This window comes from Castor canadensis, chromosome 13, assembly GCF_047511655.1.
Source record: "Castor canadensis chromosome 13, mCasCan1.hap1v2, whole genome shotgun sequence".
Classification (NCBI taxonomy): domain Eukaryota; kingdom Metazoa; phylum Chordata; class Mammalia; order Rodentia; family Castoridae; genus Castor; species Castor canadensis.
Window position 1 is genome coordinate 43,171,153 of NC_133398.1, and position 25,220 is coordinate 43,196,372.

Here is a 25,220-nt window from a genome sequence, read left to right on the forward strand (position 1 = left end):
TTGGCAAGGATGTGGGGGAAAAAAAAACCCTCTTACACTGCTGATGGGAATGTAAACTAGTACAATCACTCTGGAAAAAAATTTGGAGGCTACTTAAAAAGTTAGACATTGATCTACCATTTGATCCAGCAATACCACTCTTGGAGATATATACAAAAGTCTGTGACACAGGTTACTCCAGAGGCACCTGCACACCCATGTTTATTGCAGTACTATTCACAATAGCCAAGTTATAGAAACAGCCAAGATGCCCTACTACTGACAAATGGATGAAGAAAATGTGGTATTTATACACAATGGAATTTTCTGCAGCCATGAAGAAGAATTAAATGTTATCATTCTCTGGTAAATGGATGGAATTGGAGAACATCATTCTGAGTGAGGTTAGCCTGGTCCAAAAGACAAAAAATTATATGTTCTTCCTCATATGAGGACATTAGATCAAGGGCAAATACAACAAGGGGATTGGACTTTGATCACATGATAAAGCGAAAGCACACAAGGGAGGGGTGAGAATAGGTAAGACACCTAAAACTCTGGATAGCATTTGTTGTCCTTAACGCAGAGAAACTAAAGCAGATACCTTAAAAGCAACTGAGGCCAATAAGAAAGGGGACCAGGAAATAGAGAAAAGTTTAGATCAAAAAGAGTTAACCTAGAAGGTAACACACATGCACAGGAAATCAATGTGAGTCAACTCCCTGTATAGCTATCTTTATCTCAACTAGCAAAAAACCTTGGTCCTTTCTGTTATTGCTTATACTCTCTCTTCAACAAAATTAGAGATAAGGGCAAAATAGTTTCTGCCAGATAGCAAGGGGGTGAGGGTGAGACGGAAGGGGTGGGGGAGTGGGGGGAGGGGGGAGAAACGACCCAAACATTGTATGCGCATATGAATAAAAAAAAAAGATAGGTTTTCACTATGTAGCCCAGGCTAGCCTGGAACTTTGCTAGCCTAGAACTCATGACCCTCCTACATCACCCTCCCAAATAGTGGGATTATAGGTGTACACCACCATGTCCAGTTTTTGTATTTGTTTTGAGAAAAATGTCAAAATTCAAACATCCATTTGTGGTCTGCCATAACTAATTTAGTTAATCAAGATATAAGAAAAATATTGAATACTAAAATTAATTAATTTTTATAACAAAAATATCCATGAATCTATAGTCCTTATAACAGAAAAAAATTATTACTATTGTACATAATGATGTAAGCTAATTATGATACTAGAAATTCTGAGAATATGGGAGTCCTAGGAAGATAAAATTCTCCAGCTTTCAGAAGATTTTTCATCACATCTCATACTGAAGCATTAAGATATAAAAATATAATATTGAAATTTTATGTCATGATGAATTATGCCATAATTTAAAAAAAATAGACCATTAATGTCTTTTATGTTCTCTTGGTGCCGCCTCCTCATTTTATAAGTGAGAATACTAAGGCCCTTTATGAATGAGAGTTTCAAAGGTTAGTTACTAAAGTGAGACAATTTTTCCCACTGCCTGGCTAACCAAGAAATGTTTCTAGATTTGGGGCATTGGGTCTGGAGGCCAGAAGGCTCTTTGTCTTGTCAGACAAAGAATTCAACGATGGACACAGAGACTTAAGCAGGAGCAGGTTTATTTTTTATTTATTTATTTTTTTATCATGTTTGCATTTACTTACATGTGCATACATTAGTTACCCCTCCCAGGGCAGAACCTGTTCTGCCCTCTTTTTCTCCTATTTTGTAGAAGAAAAAGCATAAAAGATAGTAAGAAAGCCATGGAGCTTGTGTTACTTTGAGATAAAGATAGCTATGTAGACAGATTCCTTGTGTTCTTTCCATGCATATTACAACCCAAATTAGTTCATCTCTACTAGACCATTTCACTACTCCCTAGTCTCCTTCCCACAGTGACCTCAGCCAGTTTAGGATTACTGCATTCATCCCTATACAGTGAGCATATCAACCACTTTCAAGTTTTTGTTTTCCTTCCCTCCTGCGTGTGGCCTCCCCTTAGTGTGATCAGTGTCCAATATATTATTGCATTTGTTTTAAGTCTATTGTTTGGACATGAGGGAGAACATGTGATTTTTGGCCTTCTAAGCCTGATTAACTTCACTTAAGATGGTGTTCTCTAGTTCCATCCATTAAAAGCAGATTTATTAATGGACAGAAAAGTGAAAACAAAGCAAAAGTACACTTTCAGACAGAAGAGTAGGCAGGCTGCAGAAAGAACAGCTGCCTTGAGGGTATAAACAACTCAAGCTCTTATTGGGGTCTTATTGGGATCTGAGGTTTCTTTTCTTTGACAAGTAGGTTCCACTGCTGGAAAACTAGTATATGTCATTAACTTCTACAAACTGGGTTATGTGCCACTAACTCTTACCACACATCAGGTTGGGAAGTTCTTGGCCTGGATGGTCAGGTGGCTGTCATTTTCCACAGACTGTGGGGGCTGCCATTAAAAGAATAAGTGCTGCTGCTTTAATCCCCTTTTTGAAAGGAAATGGAAATGAAGATAGATGATCTAAGTTTCTAGCTTGAACCCTTTGTTCACTACCAAATGTGATATAACTGTCATTTTTGTCATTGTATCTGCAATAACAAATATAGATATATTGATTACTCAGTTCTCATTTAAACTGGTTAACTAGACTTTTCTGTTCAAAAGAGACTACTTAAGTGAATATTTCATTCATTTTTGAAAATAAAATGACATTCTAGAAACATATAGACAGAAAATCTGAATTCAGTCTTGTCCTTTCCACTCATAAATTAGGGTCTGAGTCTGATTTCTCTTAAGCAAAACTGTTGATTGAAAATATTAGCTATGAGAACTATAAGCAATTCAGTAATAAAACATATTATTGTGTTGGAAAACTGTCATGCTATATGGACAAATAATTGCTACAAATGTGAATATTTAGATAAAATATATATGGAAAGATCATTAACACCTACAAAAAGTGCCTAGAAGAAGTGGGCCTCATAAGTTTTTGCATGGAATGAAAACCCTGCACCTACTCTCTTTTTAGATGTCTGGACAAACAATTAACTGTTATTGGTGAATCAAATATCTACTGCAATGAACTGACAGTAGTAGACTAACCAAGTGTCACTTTAAGAACATTCATCCCTGGTATATAGATATCTAAATATCACATTGTCTATATCCTGCATTTAGTTTCCATTAATAAGATAAATGTTGCTGGTTCTGCTCCTGCTGCTGCTGCTGTTTTAACTAATTCTTTGAAAGGAAATTGGAAAGGGAGATGGATGATCTAAATCCCCAGCTTGAGCATCTCAGGTGATTATTCCAAATCTGTTTGGGTATTTATTTACTTAAACTGGTACCCAGAAATTCTTGGACAGAGCATACATACAGTACTATTTACTTCTCAACTGCAACTGATGCTGTGAGACCTATTAGGGACATATACACATATCTTCATGTGACTGAGCACTAACATCACTGGAGCACAGAGCTCAAGCATCTGGACCAGCTAGCTGCTGTCTGTCAAATCAATCATCAAATGGCAAAGACAGCCTGACCTCAGGCAATTCAAATACCATGGCTTCTAGTGGATGAAAGATGAGAATGTCATAATTTGCCCTTTGCTGCACCATTCAGATTCTTCTGACCTCTTCCTTCCCTCTCCTGTTATATGCTTGTTTGCTCATTGTATTGAGTGTTATATTTAATGTATGTCTAGCCAAGTTCTGGTAACTCTAACAACTTGTATTCTAAAGAAAATTTAATTTGTGTGTTGAGTACGTAGTTTTAAAAAGTGCATAGAGGAGACAAGGTAACAGCAATTAAAAGCACGGACTGGGAGTAAGAACTAGTAAAGTTTGCAACTGACTCCAGTTTGAAGTAGTGGGGTGCTCTGGGAAAAGTATTGCTTTGTCCTCTTTGCCGTGCTTTCCTCTTGTGTATAAAGTACAGTTAATAATAGTGCTTATCACGTTAGGTAATAATGTATGCAACGCTCTTTTTGTTTTTAAGTAAGAATGCTTAAACCATCCTCAGTGTCAGTTTGAGGGCTTTTCGTCTTGACAGAGTGCATTCGGCAAAATTCTAGATCAAACTATTAATTTGTACATTGCTCAATTTATGAAGTTATAAAGACAAGGTTTCAAAAAAACTTTGTATTATGAATGACATATTTATTAGTATTTAGGCAGGTTTAGTCTTTCATCTTTATGAGGTAATGTCCTTGAAAAGCACATCTTGTAAATATGAACTACACCACTTGGTTTCTAGACGAAAGTAATTTGCACAGTGATGCATCTTACTTAATATGCCTCGTGTGCTGCTTACTGAAAATCTATACAATTATTAAAGTGATGAAATGCTTTAGCCATACTATAGTCACCTTAGCAACTTGTTGCAACATTGGCTGTAAATAATTGCCTCTTTTATATTAAGAACCAATTTTTGGAAAACTGATCATGCTTTATAGGCTACTTCAAAATGACTCAAAGATCTTATATTTTTAAATTTTTGTTGCTTAACAGTGATATTAATTTAGCTATGACAGAATCATCACAATAATTTTCTAGTTACATAGAATATACAAAATGAACCATATTTACTTTGGAAGAAAATAACACTTGGTATTCTGCTGAGAAAGCTGCTATCCTAAGAGAAAAAAAATAAAACAGTGACAAAACAAAATCTCTGCCCTTTTCAGTTTAGATTATATTGTGATAGAGCAAAAACATGTCAAGTATGGTATAATCTGATTTGGAGCTTTCAAAATTTATTCTGGTTCTATGTGTGGGAAGGATGGAGTACAGTAGGGACCAGGGAGGGAAGGAGAACAAAGAGTGGGAGCTTAAAGAGCAGTTAGGAAGACACTGGCAGAGTCTAAAGAGAAATGATGGTAACATAGTTTAGGGTCATAATAGCATCAATGATAATCAGCTTCTTACCAAATTCATGGTTCTTGAAAACCTCAACTTAGGAAGCTCAGGAGTTCTGGAGGTTTTTCTTGGAAATGGCAGTGGGTAGTGCTGTCTTGAGCAAATTTCATTAATCTGTACATGTTGACATTAATTTCAAAGGTCATCTCACCCAGTTTCTCAGCTCCATATGGACCCTCCTAACATATCCTAACTGCAGCTAGTCTTTCAGTCTCCTTAATATGATTGTAATACTATGTTTTAGTTTTCTTATATTGAAACTGAAATTGGCTACCTGGTTCTCCCTTTGGAAGAAAGCACAGAACAAATTTGCTACTTCCTTTATAACTATCATTTTTTTCTTATAGTGCAATTTTTGTTCATTTGTTTTACCAGCATGCTTAAAAGGGTGTTCTGTGGAGCTCTCTGGCCAAATAACTTGGGAAAACATTGCATTTTATAAACTTCTTAAAAAGTTACCGAATACCTTAGAAAAAATTTGAGGTATCCTAGGGTAACAAAACCTTTCATTTTGTTTAAACCTGTGTTCCTAAAACTTATTCTACCATGGAATCCTATAGTCTTTATTTTAAAATGTGAGATCTATTAATATTTCAGAGAATTTGTCTGTCATATTCTTGATAACGCTGAATAGATCTATCAACTAATTCACATATGACATGAAATTCAGATTCTCAGGCAATGCTGGCCAGCTTACTATACACAGATCTATTTTGACATTTTATGACCAAAAATATGGTAGATAATGTCATAAAATGATTCTTATGTGGTCTGAACAGCAACATATTTTGAGTGACTATTATGTCATATAAACTTGAATCTGCTTTTTTATAAGCAATTTGGGTTTATGTTAAATGTATTGCAAGATTTCACTTCATGGATCAGAATAAACACAGATGTCCCTTCCGGTGTGAGAGTTGCCAACCTCCTTTGCAGTTGATATTTGTAACAAGTAGGCTGGACTTAGAATTACTATTAAATTTCAAAAGGAATGAAAAGATTACCAAATCGTTTTCATCCTTTATTCTATCTTGGTTTTTCTTGGCAATGTCTCCTGATATCTTCATGCTTCATATGTTTTGGTCTTAGTCATTGATGGAATTTGAATTTTCTTTAAAAGATAGAAATTTAAGACAATTTAATAGAATGCGCTTATCAATTTGATGTTAGGTTGTTAACAAAGTCCCATTAGGTATAATGATACTCAATTTTTGGATTCAGAAAAAATTTCACTACCTTATCCCAATAAAATATGTTTTGAGTATTTTCGAGAGTAAAATATGATAAATGTAAAATATAACAGAAATTCTCACCAGATATACCAGTTTGTCCTCTATATGAAAAGTATTAGACAATATATATGTAGAGTCTTAGTGCTTATTGTATTTTCTAAATTTTCTTTAAACTTATTACCTAAAAAAAATCTGCTGTGTTTTTCTGTGGCTTGAGTTTTTTCTTCACCAACTTGTATTTCTCAAGGTTTATTTCGTTTTAATGTCCCTTGGGTCCTCTATGATTTCTCCAAGTTTTGTAAAGATAGTCCTGAAGTCACATTTTATAATCACTTTAATAATATAAGTCAGTGAACTTACAAATTTAAATCGCTTTAGAGCTAAAACTGATTTTCTACATGTAGCTATAATACAGATGGAAGGAACCCACACAGCTAAAGGGAAGTGGAAAGGCAATTAGAAGTAGGTTTTAATTAAATTATTATAAGATGAGAACAGATAGACACTTTGAAAAAAAGAAACTAATTTAACTGCTCAGATTTTAATAGGGTTAGTTATACGCAAAATAAGTATATGAACTCTAATAAAGTTTTGAAAAACTCAGCCTAGAAAAAAATACCATTCTTCCTCTCCCAAATATGTAAGAGGTCTATTAGTACATTTATATATACTCTCATTTTAGAGGCTGTAATTTTGTTGATTTAACATATGCATGATAAATAATGCAAGAGTACAAATTATAAAGCATAATTGTTAAAGGAAGGTCTTCCCACCCTGGATTGTATTAGCAACCATTACAAGATTTACAAAGTCATAAATTATCAAATCCAAATGAATGTTAGTCACCTGAATCATGGTATATAAGATTATTCCAATTATATGTGGCTCTGACAATTCCCATAAACATACATTAATTGCATAATTGGAAATAATAAAGGAAACTGTGATCATAAGAAGGAATTCCTTTACGTTTAATAGTAATATGAATAAACAATACATTAGAATACTTAAAATAAATCTAAATGTAAGGCATTAGATAAACATTGATTTGGTAAGTCAGAGAGACATCTAAATATTTAATAAGCACCTACTATGTACAAAGAATTTTTCTAGTAATTGGACAGACAAATATAAATATATTGTTATTTTTGACTTTACAGAGTTCAGAGACAGACTGGTATATGAGGCAGACATGTAAGCAAGTACACCGAAATAAGAAATGGTAAGCAAGAGATGCTTAAAGGTAGCTCAGTGATGAGCACAATTAAGCCTAAGGAGGAAATAGGGGCTCTTAAGAAAGAGTATTTCTCCCTTTCCTTTACTATAGAAATGTATAGTTTTTTTTTCAAGTAAATTGAAGCAAGAGCATACATTTTGCTGAATAGTTTAAAAACAGAATAAATATTACAAGTTCTGGCAGTTAATATAAACAACAATAAAGGAATGGGAAAATCTGACCCTTTCTTTTATGAAGAAGTAGCCTTTAAGTTAAATGAATCTCAAGTGTTAAAATCACAGAAATAAGTGCATCTTGAATTTTCATATAAGAGCATGAAACCTATGCAATAAACTTTCTTTTCCAGTTATTTTTAACTTTACTCTTATTGATATGTATCAATCTGACTTATTTAAATGTTCAGATATTAAGTGAACAAATTAATGCAAATCTTAATATTGTCTATATTCCAGTCAGAAATCCTATGAGAAGTTGAGTTATGATCTCGGTAAATATGAAATTAACTTTAGACATGTAGATTGGCAAATAAATGATTGGAATGAAAGACAGTGAAGATGTGAGTAGCCTCTTTCAGATTTCCTTCACATGTATGAGTAACTCCTGCTGAGGGGGGAGAATTCTACCACAAAGGATCTAGAGATTTAATGATGTAGAAAAAAATTTTAAATAGTGTAAATTACATTTCTGTATTGAAAGACAAACCCAACAGTTTGTCCCTTGTTTTCCATAGCTAAGGTATAGGGCATAAAATCATCAATGCCATTTTTACTTTTGTTATATGAGGTTGCTATACCTCTGGGGATATAATTAGTCTAACAAGCAGCAACAGAAGCAACGTTGAACTGTGTTGTAAGAGTAATAAACACATCTTTTTTCTAAGAATGCTTTATTTGTGGCAAAATTGCTATTGTATGAGTTAGTATGACAATGGATATGGATGCAAACACTTGGAAGTGTTTAACATTATACAAGCTTCCTGCTTGTGTTGCCATTCAGCAATGACTGATTTCTTGTGATTATACCACTAATCTTTCTTTGATTATCTCTTAGGTAAATGAAATATACAATACTGGACTATTTCATGTGGAATTGCATTCTTTAGGACTGATAAAAGAGCAGGATATGTCCCATTTAGTGGTTTAAGCCTTTTAAAAATGGAATAATTTTATCAGCATCATTGCAGAGTAACAGAAGATGAAAAAGCAGAAAGAATAATGTAACAAGTGAGACCGATTGCAAATGAGAGATATTGTGTTTGTGCTGGCATGACATTATTCTAAAAGTATATAAAGAATGCCTAAAATTCAATGGGAAGAGTATAAACAACCCAGCATAAATGGGAGGAAATAAGTAGAGGAAATAAGAATGGCAAATAGAGAAAGATATTGACAACCTTAAGTGATCACAAGTAATGTAAAATAAGTACCACATTAGAGTACCATTTTACATCCTTTGATTACAAAACAAAACAGGATGATATTACCTCTATATTGCATATGCTGTACATATGCAAGATATCTACACATTGGTGCTAGAAATGTACATAGCAGAATTAGTCACAATCCAAAAAATGTCACCCTAATTGCTACCATGCGAGAAGAGATGTATTGTGTCATGGTCACATAAAAGAGTGATCAAAAAAGATCTGCAATGGAACATATGTATGGTACAAGAATACATGAAAATATAAACCCACAAGCATTAAATATGGTATAATAGTTCTTGCATAAATTCCACAAATAAATAAAATGAAATTATCTTATAGAGTAGATATAGATACAGGAAAACAATATGAAAAGGAAAACAAATAAATAATGAGCAAGGATTTAAGATGATTTTAGAGGAAAGCAGAAGAATAAGTTAGTTTCAGGACAAGGGAAACATACAATTAGATGTAAATTATTTCCAGCTTTTGTTATGGCCAGTAGTAGCCTATCATATTCTTAGAAAAAAATACTTAAGCTAGAACATTTTAAAAAAGCAGTCCATACATAGAAAAACGATGAGCTATGTCAGAGAACAAGACTTAATATTAAGAAAGTTCTAAGAAACTGGTTGTATATATGTACAAATCTACAAAAATGAAAATATATGAGACTCTGCTGAATATCCTAAACCAAGCCTATAAATTTATCTAAGTTTCTGCCATATACCTAATATGCCTGTCAGAGAAGCAGGGTACAGTATAATCTTTTAAGTACAATGATTAATATAGTCGACATGCTGTATATTAAATTGCTATTCATCCTACTTAGTTGCAACTTTGTACACTTAAAAAACATTTTCAGGGCTGGTGATCAAATGCAGGGCCTCATCCTTGCTAAGCATGCACTATATCCCCCCATCCAACCTTTGCCCCTGTTGACACTCATAGTTTGCCAAATGAGTAATTTCAGGGTGCATTTACCAAAGGAGAAAAGTTAACTATATGAATAGAAGTACATTATTTTGAATGTAATATTTCACTATGCATTTGCATGTTAAAATATCATATTGTATACCTTTAACTACATACAATAAAAAGCTCTCAAAATAATTATGGCTAATTCCTTTCTGGATTATTTAGATTGTTCTGTATGTAGATCAGGTAGTCAGCCACTTACCCTCTCTCTTACATTGCATCACCAGTTTTTGGTGGAAATAATCTAGCCCCCTGTTCAATGGGTTAAGCTGTTTTATAGTTATTATTTTTGTTGTTGTTGTTCATTCATTCACATGTGCATACATTGTTTGGATCATTTCTCCACCTTGTCCCCCTTCTCCACCCTTCCCCTCCTCCCAGCTCCAGGCAGGTCCTGTTCTGCCCTTATCACTGATTTTGTTGAAGAAAAGACATAAGCATAATAAGGAAGACAAAGTGTTTTTGCTAGTTGAGTTAAGGATAGCTATACAGAGAGATTCCTACTATTGCTTTCATGTATCCATGTGTTATTATTTTGATAGAGGAAAAATTACAATCTCTTTGGTAAACAGTTCACCTACTATGTAAGCATTTTTGGATCATGTTGCAATGCAATAATTTGAACTATATTGAGAAACAAAAGAAAAGAAGTGCACTCTGATTGCAGACTAATTTGGTCAGGTGACCTGTGCATATTCTACTTTCTGTACATATATTGTTTTTATAACAGAAGCTACTCATTACTACTCAAAATATTAAGTAACAACATCAAACAAACTTTGTATGCTGAAACAACAAATAAAAAACATTTACTAACAGTTTACCATGTGCACTTTCTCTTCCAAAAGGTTATTGTATTGGGCAAGTGGGTCATTGCTTTCTTGAAATTTGTCAACACAGTTAGCAACTGAGTCTATCACTTTGTTCTTTATCTTTCCACTAAGAACACTCGCAAGTTGGCACTATTTCAGAAACACCCACATTCATCTTACTGTCAGTATACTTCTTGGAATACTTTGTCTTCCTGGTGTTTGTAAAGCTTTAGAAAGCCTAACATCAACTGGAAATGGGGTTCAGGCATGTTATACAACGTTCAATTTAACGATAAAATTTATCATTAATGTTTTATGCTATGTTACTGAATTTAAAACAAAAATTTTACAATAAATTTTCAGGATTATATTCTATTAAGAAACACAATTTTGTGAGTATATGAGAAAGGAAACTACAGAACCCTTCCACTGATTAAAATACTTTGTAAGCTATAAATTTTCAAGCTAACAAAATTTTACTTTTGTGCCACTGTGTACTATTACAAAGTACTTCATTTGACATTGTAGCATAAAGATTTCATTGTTTTAGAGTCTGGGTTATATGATTCATATAATTATACTTTATTCATGAAAAAATTTTACAATCTTTTTTTTTCACTTATGTGTTTGCAACACTAAAAGCAAATAAAACCAAAGCATTGTAATACATTAACATTTGATACTACTTAAGTAAGAGTAAATTTAGTGAGAACAAAATATGTTGATAAAACTTGAGACAAAAGAACACAAAGTAAAAATAACTATGTAAGTTGAAGGACAATGATAAGATACCTATAAAATAATTCTGAGAAAATGAATTTAAGCCAAAAATAACCAGTAGCATAGAATGGACAGCTTCTGACTTGAACATTCATTTTCCCGTTAGTTCTCAATAAGAGATCTCTAATTATCATCTGGGCATATTGCCACATGGCTAAAAGAGAACAGTTGCCTCAGCATGTCTTACTGTTCTGGTGACTAAATGACTAAAGTCTGGCTGAAGATGTGTTGACAGAAGTGTCAAGTGGGCTATTCTTGAGGATGCCTTTTCAACTGTCTTCATATGACTTTATTGAATGACTGGAGGATCAAAAAATGATCTGGAGAATGGAAGCCATATGTAGCAGAGCAACAGCACAGAATGTCCTGTGACTCTGACATAAGGAGGTCACTATTCAAGGTCTGAACTGCTCATCTCAGATTTCTTCCCTAAAAGACAAAGTATTATGTAATATGAGTCATGACATTACTGACAACTGAACTTAATACTAATTAATGTATCATTCATAGACAATCATTTTTGCTTCCAAATGTAATCAAAATAATTATAATTCTTATGTTCATCTCAGAATTCAGGGTCATTTACCATCTCATTTAAATTTAGTTTGCAATTCACTTCCACTTGCATTTTCTTCCACCAGTTGTCTTGGCCAACCTTTGATGTATTTCCTGTATTTGGATAATCTTTACATACCATAATATCTTGGTTCATTTTATCCTTACTTATTGTCTCTCTCTTTTCATTCAACTTTATGTTCTCAAACACTACATCCTGGAGAAATAAGCACTGAGTTTAGGAATAATTTCTGAATCTTCAAATTTAGAGAATCTCATTTCTGCATATTCATAGACCTACTTTTCTTTTTGAATAAGAATTTGTACTTAGTGCATACTGCCTTAAGACACAGATTGCTTTCCTACAGTGGTACTTAAGATTCTTTTGTTTTGACCTTTTTGTGTGTTCATTTGTGTCATCCAGCTCTGCTCAAATCATCTTTTATAACTCTCCATCAGTAAAATAAGCAAACAATACCAAAAATTCTCTTACCTTCTTTTACCTTGTTTATTTCTTATCTCAGAAAAGGGTACTATCACTTGATTCTATACATCTCCTATACAATTGCTACTTATATATTATCAGTCTTTCTATCTTTGGCATTTCTCTGGAGTTTCTGCACCTCTCTCCAAATCTATTGTTTTAATTCTAGCAACATCACTTATTTTTTCACAGTTGTACAGGCTGGAAGGTCAAGATCATGGTGTCAAGAGGGCTGTTTCCTTCTGAAGCTTCTCTACATGGCTCACAGATGGCTGCCTGCTTGCTATTTCTTCACACAATCCTCCCTTTGTGTACGCACAACCCTAATACCTTTCTGTGTTTCATAATCAATGGTGTTAATAATGACACCAATCAGTTTAGATTTGGGCTCATCCCAATGACTTCCTTTTATCTTTATCACCTCCTTAAAGGCCGAGTACATTCTGAAATTCTGGGGGGTGGGGTTAGTTATTGCATAAATTTTAGCTTGAACATCTATCTGCAGTTACCCCAAGGGTAAAAAACTCTCTCTCTCTCTTTCTCTCTCTCTCCTCTCTATCTCTCTCTTCCTTTCCTCTCTCTTCTCTCCCTCTGCTTTCTCTCTCTCTCTATCCTCTCTCCTTTTCCTCATCCCATTTAAAATAAGAACAACTTTGCATAGGTTTGTGCTTCTTTGTTTGTATATTCAGACTTCTGACAGTTTTTCCCTCTGTTCTGTGTCCCCTAAAATGATTTAGTAACAGTTTGCTGTTAATGTGACAAACTATCTGAGGCAAACAACTTATAAGTTGGAAAAGTTTATGTTTTTGCTCATGGTTTGAGTCCATGGTTGCTTGTTCCTGCAGCTTTGAGTCTGTAGTGACACATTACATCATCACTGGAGCGTGTGGCAGAGGAAGGCTCTTCTTCTCTTGACAGCAAGGAAGCAAAGAGAGAGAAGGAATGAGGGCCAATGTATCAACATCTCTTTCAAGAACACACCCCTAATTTCCTAACTTCCTTGCACCTTTTAAAGGTTCACCACCTTCTAATAGCAGCACAAGCTGGTGACCCACCTCTGAACACGTAGACCATTGGTGAACACTTCCAACACTCCTGCAACACTCTTTATTATGTTTGGAAGAGGTCAAACAACTAGCAAGTCTCAGAGATGGAATTCAAACCCAAGGGTTCTAGCACTGTAATCTGTAGACTAACCATTACACAGAGATGCATTCAAAATGAGTTTCAAACTCCTTGGCCTGGTATGTAAGCCTATCAATGCTTGGCCTTTAGACAACAACTCTAGTCTCATCTTTCAACTGCCATCCTAAATACTGTTTTATGTTTAGAATTTAAGGCAAGTTAAAATTTGAACCAGAGTAGAAGTTGGTTCTCTTTTTTTTGCGACAGAGAATGGCATTTCAAATTTTGAATCCAGTGACTGACAGAGTGAGGGACAGTTGAAAACAAGCATTCTGACTTCTGTGTGGGAAATCAAACAGACTGAAGTTGTTGAAAAAAGAAAGGAAAATTTATGTTTTCTTCTGACCATATTACATTGTCTGATTTTCTCTCTTGTCAAAAAAAAGTCAAAAATAGTCACCAGGGCACCCACTTATCTTAGGAGGATGGCAAGTGGTAAATCACTAGCACTTAAGTGGTTTCTTCACCAAAACACTCCAACTGCTTAGAAAGATATTTATTCTAACTCTATGTTTGGTCTCTGTTTATTTTGTTGCAGCAAGTGTTTTGAATTGAAAAACTAGAATGGTAACTTAATTTTAAGCAAATGACTTAGTGACTTACAAACATTAAGCAAATGTTTGTAAATACAACTTTGTATTTACAAAGTTGTAATTACAACATTGTAGCTTTAAATAATAGTTTAATTTAAAGAGAGGGTATCATAACAGTTAAAAATAATAGACACTGTTTTGTTGTTTCTGTATTGAATAACAATGAATCTTTGAGAAAATAATTATATTAAGGATGATCATTAGTAGTAGAATGATAACAACACTGCCTAATTCATGGGGTTGCTGTGAAATTAAATAAGATAATGCATATCGTGTAATTAGCACAATGGGACACACAAAGGGGATACTTAGTTATTGTTCTTGCCATTTGTATTTCCTTCGCCATTGTCCATGATTTTTACGTGCCATTTCTCACCTGGGAAGCCTATGATCAATAGTAAAGCCAAGTTCCTGTTCCAATCAGCCTTACAGCCAATATAGAGCCTTCTGGTATGGTTTAAAAATCTTGATTTGGAATTTACAATGTCCAAGTTTAATCCCTGCCTGCACCACTTAAGTAGCTATGTGATCTTGACCTTTCTACAAATGTTTTTCTCACCAAATAGAATGAAGATGACAGTTTATAAGTTTGTTGTCTGTATTAAGTGAATCAACAAATCTAGTTTGCTTAGAATATGCCTGGCACATAAGAGATGTTCAGTAAAGGTTTGTTTTTATTTGAGTGGCATACATGCTGGTTTAATCTGAGCTATTTTACAAGACTGAGCTTTTCAAAAAAGCCTGTCATTAATCAAAAACGATAAATAGTATTGATGTAAGCTGAATAATTTCAAGGACACAAACAAGAGTTTCTTTAAGAATGGCCCTCCAGGTCTTTCTTTCCTATAACAGACATGCCCCTTTAGGCCCAAACAGATATCTCCAAGTGAGGTATTTATGGTTCTTCACAGAGTGGGTACCGTTCACAGTATGAAATCTCTCCATTTTATAGCCCAGTGTTAGACATTCTATATAACGTTCTCCAGGAAGCCCTAACCCATACACACTGATGCTATCCATTATAAGCAATCCTAAACCAGAGACATCCTGCTAATGATACTGCAATGACAAGCCTCTTCCTTCTAGTGAATATTATTGTTCTATTAACACAGAAGAGGTCCAATTGACAAGGAAATTAGAACTGGTCACCTCCTGTTATGGGCTGAATGCTGGGTTTCCCTTTAGAGATTCATATTCTGAAGTTTTAATCCCCAGTGTAGTGATACTTGGAAATGAGGCCTTGGGGAGGTAATTAAGTTTAGATGACTCTCATGATGGAATTAGTGATATTATGAAGAAGATCTCTCTCTCTTTCCCCTGTGTCCACACTGACGAACTCTATTCTTGAACAGAGTTAGGTGGCCAGAATGTCATCTGTAACCTGGAACAAAATCGGCTGGCACCTTGACCTTGGACTTGTAGCCTCCAGAACTTTGAGAAATAAATTCTTCTGTTTAATTCACCTTGGCTAGGGTATTTTGCTGTGGTAGCTCACTCCTAAGACACTTTCCATCACTGCTCCCCTAGGTCTCCTCCTAGTGAAGGGAATAGATGAACAAATGTACTGTAGGCCACATAAAGACACATCTCTACCCTTCACACCATCTGCCTACTGACTCCACAGCCCCAATCAATTTTATTGTCTAGAAGGAACACCATGCTGCATCTTGTGCTATCTTCACCTAAAACCATCATTGAGACCTTTGCATAACAATAAGAGAGAACTTTCTCATTTTTTTCCCATAGTATAGTCTTCTGTGCTATGAATATACTGTGTCTATACTATAATATTACACATTTAAAAACATTTTTTAGTACATGATTGCTATAAAGGGGTTATCATTATGACATTGGTTTGGCTCATCGCCTCCATTATTCTCCCTCTTTCCCCATTTCCCTTCTTAAAATGACTTGGATAGGTTTCAATGTTCCATATTCATACATGTATAGAAAGTACTTCAGCCTATTCACTCTCCTTTACCCACTTCATTTACCCTCCCTCTCCCACTATTGCCCTCACCTTAACATGACCTGCTTTACCTTCCTGTCCTTCATTGCACGTATAAAAACATTTTATTATATGAGTCAGTAGAAATGAAAACTATATTTCTGTGGCAGGTTTCTATGTCATTATAAATTTAATGCCATTCATGATCCTGGGCTTTTATTTTTACTACCTAAAAATTTTTTTTGTAATAACACTTAAAATTAGATTTACCCTCAACAAAATTTTAAGTGTACCATCCAGCATTGTTAGCTATAGGCACAATGTTGTAAAACACATTTCTAGAATGCATTCATCTTACACAACTGAAACATTGAAATAGCATTCTTTTCATATAGCCATATTGACATAAAAATAAACAGTAAAAAGACTTCTGTAACCATAAACTCATTGTGGCCTGACCCTCAATCTCTTTGAGGAAACTTGCAATTCTATATAATGCCAAGAAAACACTCTCATATTTTAATACACCAAAAAACCCAAACTGTTCCAATATCCTTATAGAGAAATAGATACTGACCAGAAAGCATATGATCTAAAGAGCTCATTACTTTATTAAAATATGTAAGTTCCCTATAATAAGATGTGGGTTCCTGGCCACCTAAATTAAGCAAAGTAGTGAGTAGTGCAGGCTTGGGTCAGGCATACATAGGATCCATGCTAAGTTTATTGTGGCAAAATTTACCTCAGGTAAATTTGCTTAAGTTTCAACCTTCTGATAATTTGAAGATATAAAGGATCAAATAATACAATGCACGTAAATCACATCACATTATCCTTTATAAATGACAGCTTTTATTGTTGTCCTCACAATCACTATACACATCTGTTTTATTCTAAGCCTCTGTACTCAATGATAGAAATCAAGAATATATATGACACCATCCTTGTTCTCAAAGTTCAGAGTATAGTGGGAAAAGCATGTTAGTAAACAAACAGTAATTTTATAACACAGCAATACATTAGTAGATGAAATGCCATGATCTAGGAAGTAAAAGTGACCTGAAAATATATTTTACAGAGGAAGGATCTTGAAGAGGTATAAGATTAAAGATTGACACCATTGGATGAGATACCCTCTATGCCAAGTTCAATTTTTCCTTATTACAGAACATGGAGATATATACAACAAGAACAATGCAATGTTTATAGTAACGTGGTGGTGGTGGGATTTGGAAGGCTCTAGGATCTGAGTTTCAATAGTTTCTTCTCAATTCTGTAAATACATATGAGGATATAGGGAATAGAGTGAATACTCTGACCCCGAATTTTGCTTTTCTTGTTTATTTTCCACTATTTTTCCTTATAAAAGTGAACTGTGAAAAGTGGGGGGAGGAAGGGTGGTTTTTATCTTGCTTCTTTTTGTTTTACAAACAACAAATGTGGGTTTGGTTTTTCTACATTCCAAAAAATCATTGGGGAAATTTCATTTTCACGAGAGGAGTAAGTACATACTTCTTGAAGACAGACAATATATAGAAAGGTTTTTCACTCTGTCTAAGGTGCTTACATGTCAAAAGCATCATGCTCCTGATTATCCCTGCTGCCTACACACACCTTGTAAACCAAAACTCGAGGCAAATGACAAAGACTCCTTTGGCTGGTGCATGACTTCCCACAGCATTCTCAGGCACTGTAAGTCACCCTTAGAACAAAACATCATAAAACCTTGTATCCATAGAAAATTTGTACATTGATAATTAGGTTCAAAAACACTGCCGAACATCTTTCACTTGAAATACTGCAAAAAGTCAATGACTAAAATACTTTTGGGATATCAAACTTAAAAAGTTACTCTTGACAAACTAATATACACAGGGAAATAAAATGCCTCCTTTTTTAACCACTTAATCTCACCACTTAATTCCCTGTTCATTTTTCCTTCATGCAGGTTCTGTGGTTTAGCTTTAAGCTCTTCCCTTAACTGCATCAGAAAGAAAGTCTGGGTGTTGGAATCTGCACACTTGCAGTCCCTGTGCATGGCTCCATCAACAACCTAGAGCAGAGAAGCAAGTTAGTGCAAGGCAGTGGCCAGAGGTTAGCTTGCTCCAAGGGTCAGTCTCCAGGGATGGTCTAGATGGATCCATCATCCCTAACACGAATAGTCCCTCTCGCTCAGTGCTTCTGCTTGGTGGGTGGGCTCACACAGAATACTTTCCTGAAATTCAGACTTGGGCGCCTGTAGCTCCTGTTCACAGCCCCGTGCTGCACTATCGCCTTGGAATCCTCTGAATGGGCATTTAAAATGCGAATAGTGGTGTTAGAGCTCCGACCCACATAAGTTTCATATTTTTGTACTAAATCCTTCTCTTGTTCCGCTTTTGCAATGTACAACTCCACGCTTGGCATTCAGCTGGCTTCCAATTTAAAGAGGACCAGGCTAAAGTCCCTGGTTGCTAGGAGGAACTACAAGGATGGAAACCTTGGAGGAGCAGTGTGAGGCGTGCAAAGGAACCTAGCGCCATCTCCACGCGGCAGCACTTTGTCTTTTTTGAATGCAGGACCAAATTATGGAGGTCTGCGAAGACCCTAGAGAAGAAGTCCGCGGCAAACCAGTCTGTCCAGCATTTGAGAAGCAGAGTAATGCTCTGCTCCTGTAGAGATTGCACAGAGCATAAAGTCTAACCACGGTAAAACCAAACAAACAAAACGAAAATGCAAAGAAAAACAATGCCCAAAAGTTTACTTTCCGTGAGCAATTAATTGCAGCAGCTTTATCTAAAACAAACTCCCACCTGGAGGATCCTTTCCAGAGTTGTGGACGATTTGGGGGCTTATCTTAGAAAGAAGCCCATCTGGCTTTACCTGGCTTCTTGCGTCACAAATATGCAGCACCCACTTATTCGTCTGGTCCTCGAGGGAAGAACGAGAAGTTGGGACAGAAGCTAACAAGAGACCCGGACATCTTCTGGTATAAAATCTTGGAAATGGCTGTTAAAGGGGCTGGGTTTCCAGACGTCTAAATCCCTCCCCTTTCTTCAGCTGAGCGGTTCACCTGCTACCGCCCAGTCTACAATATAAGCGTAGAACCTAAATTAACCCAGTTACGAAAGCTAGCTGTCACAGGTCCCTGAGCAGTTCCTTCCCAACACACCCAAGCTAGCTTTAGGAGTTTCTTGGGGGGCATTATTACGAAAGATAATGGCCAGAAAAGGCAAGTTCAGAGGATATTGTGTCCACGAAATGATACGGAGGCTCCTCTATTCGAAGGACCTCGGGGAACCCCTCTGCTCTCTAGCGAGCTGCCGCAGGCACTTCAATTCTCCTCTGTAAAAGGGGAGGAGGGGCCCCTGGAGGGTGGGAAATGGGTACAGTGTTAGTGTTTTGTCTGGCGACCTCACTCATGGGTCCGGTAAAATAGCTGCACTGAAGGGAAAAGCCAGGGAATCGAGATGCCAGACAGGGCAGTGCCTAAAGCACTTGAGGGCTTGCATGGAGAAACTGCCTGCCAACCATTCACTAACTAGAGAGAAGTGATTAAATCTTCCCTCTTTTACATCTTGGGAACCCTTAGCCTCTCCGTCTCTCTCCAGTGGCCTGGGGGCGCCGACGCCGGGCTGGGCGTGCGTGTTGCTGCGCGCGCGCGGGGGTGTGCGTGTGTGTGGTGCATGTGTGTGGTGCGTCTGTGTGCGCGCAGTCCACGCGCCGAGTGGGACCGTCGGGACCCAGCAGCCTGTCGCCCAGTTCCTGCCCCGAGTCCCTCCTTCTAGCAGTGGGTTCCTAGAAGCCTCCTCACCTGGTGATCATCCCAGCTGCGTTCCGCCGCAGCCGCTTCCCGGCAAAGTTTCTAGGGGGCAGAAACGTCTGCGCAAAGGCTGCCCAGGGAGACTGGGTACCGAAGCCGTGCCTTGGTGTGGCTCTTCTTCCAGCGGCTCTTCTTCCAGCATCTCTCTACCTGGTCCGCACAAAATCCAAGCAGAGTGCAGATCTTCCAAATTAATGGGAGATAAGGGGGAAGGGTATTTTTCAAGAGAGAGAGAGGAGCGGCCACAACTGAGAATATTTCCTTCTTTCCTGCTTAACGCCAGGGAATTGACTGACATGTTCATGGGGTTACAGAAAAAAATTGGATAGGCAGCCAAGTTTCCTGAGCGGGGACTGGAAGGCTTCCGTGTGCGGGCAAAGGTGGCCGGACTTCCTTCCCACAGGCGTCAAGGTTTGCAAGCGCCTCCACTGCAAGGCATTTTTAACCACCACCCCTTCTTGAACCCTTTGAAAAGAAAAGCCGGCAGAGCTGAAGACTGGGGAAGTCCAGAAAAAAAAATAAATAAAACCCTTGGACTTGTGTGTGTTGCATCCTTAGCTTTGGATTTAAGACATGAAGGAGAATTTACAGCGTCTCAAGGTAAGAGACGGCGAAAGCGCTGACTGAATCTCCAGAGAGAAACATCACTGAAAATAGATGTTGGAGATGGGGTGAGGGATTAAGCCAAGTTAGGATGAGCTCCCGGGTGTCGCCACGCAATTGCACAACCCGCGCGAATGGTTCAGGGCGGGCAAGTCCAGGAGTAGCCAAAGCTGATGGTGTTCAGTTGAGAAGCAGGAAGCCGAAGGGAGTGTCCTGTCCTTTACACTTTTTGAAACCTATTGGAACTCAGTATCCGCCTGGGTCGTCTGTCCAGATTGATTTACAGCGTATGGGTTTTATTATTTTTATTATTGTTATTTATTTTAATTTTTTGGCGAGTTTTTTTTTTTTCATTAGCACCGCAGACCCACCCCTTCGTGGCCATAGGGAGCTATGGGCACGGTGGAAAGCAGCTAGGACGCGGTGGCAGGTGAGCCTGGCGCAGGTGGGCAGGTATGGGCGGCAGCGGCACCCGGCCGGCGGACTGGGGGGCACGCGATGCCCATGCGGCTTGGTGCAGCCGGCATCGGAGCCCGGGCGCCGCGGGTCGGCTGCGGTTCCCTTCGCCTCCGCTAGAGGCTCCCAGCGGACGCGGCGGAGCGGGTGGGTGTGGGGGCACCGGGAGGCGTAGGGGCGAGCACCGGGAGCGAGCGTGCCCGCGGGGTGGAGGAACCGGCGCGGCGGGGGGACGCGAGCCTGGCTGGGACCGGGTACGTGAGCCCGAGTCCCGGCGCGCGTCCTGGCTGAGCGGCGCGCCGCGAGAACGCGGGTCCGAATCCAGACTGAGCTCTGGGAAGCTGTGCCCTGAGCGAAGCCACTTCGGCGATGCTATCCTAGTCTGCGCCCTGAGGGTAGCCCTGGGAGGTAATGCCCCCTTTCTTCTCTCTCCTATCTCCTCCCTAGTTCTTGGTAAATTCTCAGGCAAATACTCAGGTGGGAGCCAGTGGAGGGTTTGTATCTAAAGGTGCCTTTGAGTCTTTTCCTCGGTGCTTTGAAGACTACCTTCGAACTCATGCCTGTTTTGTCTGTCTCCCATGAATATTTGCTTGCCTCAAAGGAAGTTTTATTTTTGCGGAGAGCTCCGGGAAGCTGGGCTGGGCTGGGCTGGGTTGACGGGGGATGAGCAAGGGAACCCGCTGTGTCCCCTCTGAGCCGCAGTGGACTGGAGTGCAAGACTCCAGGGATGGGGTGTGGTGGAGAAAAAGAGTACCACACCCTCTTCTTTCCTCCCCTTTCCTCTTCACCTGATGGTGAAGTCGCCCCATTCAGCTTTTTACTGATCTCCTTTCCCAAGGGATTGGATCTGTGAGCAGAGCAAAGCTGCTGAAAGATTTGAAGAGAGGAAGGGAGAGGAATAAGAAGGAAGTCAAGGCCAGTAGGAACCTGAGAGGAGGAAGGAGGGTGAAGTTAAGCTTGTTTATTGGGGTGGGGGGAATGCTGGGGAATAGCCTTGAGTTCAGATTATTTGATGAAGTCAGATTCATTATACGTTTCACACTGTCATTGACATAATCCAGTTTGCTCAAGCCACTAAGAAATATAATCTTTGATAGTAGGTACTGCCCTGGGAGCGGTGGGCACTGAATGTGTTTTATTGTGTCTGAGCAGAAAAAAAAAAAAAAAGGTATTGTGCATGCTTGGTGTGATTGCCCCATGTCTGCCCACGTCTGTCACACAACCAGTAATGTATGTTTTCCAGTGTGCTGTGCGTTCGTGCATATCACGTGTGGTCATTTTATACTCTGTAATACAATTTTAAGACTTCTCTAAAGGTGTCTATTAACACTTCTTATGATAGTCAATCTCTCATTGAATAACACTAAATTAAGAAGAAAATTACACTGGGTCCTGGAATACTCTAGAAATAAAAGCCAAGATCCAGCAGTTGTGAAATATTGGGACACATGGTGAAAAGAGTGAAAAATATTTTTCAAAAATGGGAAGCAGTGGTTAACATTCCAAACGAAGAGCCTTTTCAGTGTACTATCACCATTTTCTAGAGTATGTATTACTTTCAATACAGTTGGAGTGGGAGGAAGAAAAAAAAACGAAGTACTTCCTGCTGAAAACCAGTAAAATGTGTTGTGAGATACTGTCAGATATTCACCCTACACATTTTAAGTGACGTGAATTGACTATTGATGATGGATGAAATGTTTTGTTTATCGTTTATGTGGAGGGCATCCATTATTTACCTTATTGATTAAGGTAAATATGTAAGTTAATATTTTTAACAACTGTATTTTAGTGGAAATGAAAGGAAGAAATTTATTGATGGTTTTCATTCCAGAATATCTCATGGCATCATCCTAGAGAAGATTTATATAAAGTTTGTCATTCATGTATTAGACTGGCTGTATCTCTGAGGGGAAGCAAGAAAAAATATCTTACAGAAGTCCCCAGAAGGATGGTTTGTTCTTAAGATGTTTTGTTTTGGAAATTTTGTGATGTGAAAAATGATAGCTACTCACCTAAATCTAGCTATCTGCCAATATAGACACAATTCACTCATTTGTTGAATTAACCAGGGTAAATATATATTAAAATCTCAGTTGTCTTTCTGAAACACACTTCTGAAATGAATGAAAAACCTGTTAGTGTTAAGAATTTCTATATACAGTGCTTAAGGGATATTGTGTTCCTTTTAATTGAATCAAACTAGTGAGGCAAGTTTGTAATCTCAAATGCAGTTTTTACACTTCATCTCTAAAGATTTTTTTCTCTCTAATAAATGTGATTTTAAAAGAGACCAAACAGGTCCAGGGATGTCATGTCCTGAAAATCATTTGAGTCTTCTGAAACTTGGTGTCAAGAATGAGAAGTGATAGGAAGTTGTCACAAATTAATTGGCTTGATGCTTCAATTAAAAACTGATTATTATCTGGCGCTGGTAGTCATTATGGTTGATTTCACTTGGTCTCTAGATATTCTGTGAAAGAACTCTAGGTGGAAATGTTTTCCTGTAGTACAAGGAGAGGAGGTCACTACATGCAAACAGGCTTGTCACTGTTTGCTAATTCTCCAATTTGGTTGCTTTTTATACAAGGCAGCATGTTAGATGAAAAAAATAAATTTTCTGATTTTATGTGAACATTTCCTGATTTCATGGCCCTGAACCAATGTCTGGGGACTCCATTTGTAATTTTGATAAGGAGATATGTCAACAAGCCACATCCTTTTGTGCTTTATTGGGAGCTGTTTGGGTATTAAGAACTTTAAAAACTATTTAAGCATAAATGCTGTGTTTCCTGAAAGAAAACAGATGGTGCTTTAAGAAAATATTTTTAAAGAAAGAAAAGGTTAAAAGGAGAAACTGGCTAAATCTTAGCATCAGGCTTACCTGTCTAACAGCATTTATCTCTAGAATTTGTTCTTTCAGCCACCATTTTTTGTTACATTTTTTAAAAAATGTCCCCTTCTTTTTCTTCTTTCTTTATTTCCTAAAATATTTCCTGCAGAATAAAATCTATGCTAGTCTATAGTTATTTTATAATTACTGGTTCATAATTTGTTTTTAAATTGAAGATATTCTTAAGATATTAAAATTGAAAATGTTGCATTTGTATTTGAATGTCATATTCAGAAAATCCAATGAGAATGTGGTTTTGATTCTTTGGGGAGCCTCAGTCATCAGTTCATTGTTATCTCCTTTACTGTGGATTTCTCTTACGTCTGGCTAAAACTCTACTAGCTTTTGATCCTGGGAAGCATAGAAGGATAGGTAGTTAGTCACCTGAGACAGATGAACTACCTACGAACATGGTGCATTTGTATGTTGAGTGACTTACTTCCATGTAGTTAATACTCTGCATGTGCAAATTGGCCAGTGCAATCAAATGTGAAATGTTCACATTAAACAAATAGTTGAATCACATTTGTCTCAACTCTTCTGAAATTAGTAACCCTTTTCAGGGTTACTTTTCAGGAAACCTTAACTCCATTCAAGTCATTATTAAATGTTACTTTCTTTTACTTACTTTTTTGTGTTATCACTGGTTGCGTTCAATTGCTAAAAGATCCTTAAATGTTCTCCTGGAGAAAATCCTGATTTCAGAAATCTCCCAAGAGAGATTGACTTAGCATGAATGAAGAGTTTAAGCATTGGGTTTGACACTGGAAGACTGGCACACTACTTAGGTCTCTTATGACTTACAGTATCACTTGTGAAAAGCTCTCATTTTTCTCAGTTCCAGTGCTGATTTGTGTACAATGGAAAAATTTATACCTACTCACTCTATTTTGTGTTTAACACTTTGATCACAACTAGTTTTAAGCTTTGGAGAATGAAAAGAAACCTTTTGAGTATCATGTAAACATAAGACCTTATAATATTTGATAGAAGTATAAATGAAATAAATGCAAAGGATACCTGTAAGACTTTCATTATGAAAGTAGATTTTGATATTTCTTCAATGAGAGTATTTTTCTCTCTTGGATGAACTAACTATTAACAGTTATATATGTGTGAGAGATAACTCCCTTAGGGTTGTTATTAATATGGAACAAATTTTATGATGTTTGGAAATCTTACAGTGTTATTGTGTGAGACATGAAAGAATTTCCAGACTTTAAAGCTGTTCTAAAAAAGTTGTGATGTCAAAGAAGAGGCCAGAGAAAATCAGAGTAAAATATTTTTAAGTAATAACTTTTCATTGGAGTTTCTCTATAA

General features: G+C 37.2%; 1 protein-coding gene across 42 annotated transcripts in view; it reads left to right on the forward strand.

Moving 5' to 3' along the window:
* The first annotated feature begins 20,282 nt into the window (after window positions 1–20,282).
* The window catches only part of Lingo2 (leucine rich repeat and Ig domain containing 2), a 1,208,229-nt gene continuing 1,203,291 nt past the window's right edge, over window positions 20,283–25,220 (forward strand). For 39 of the 42 annotated variants that reach the window (XR_012440409.1, XR_012440405.1, XR_012440406.1 and 36 more), the window contains exon 1: window positions 20,283–20,548. The gene's annotated coding sequence lies outside the window, so the exon portion shown is untranslated. Of the gene's footprint in view, window positions 20,549–21,220; window positions 21,416–25,220 lie in introns of those variants that run through there. The other 3 variants (XM_074051644.1, XM_074051652.1, XM_074051638.1) reach the window with 1 other exon arrangement.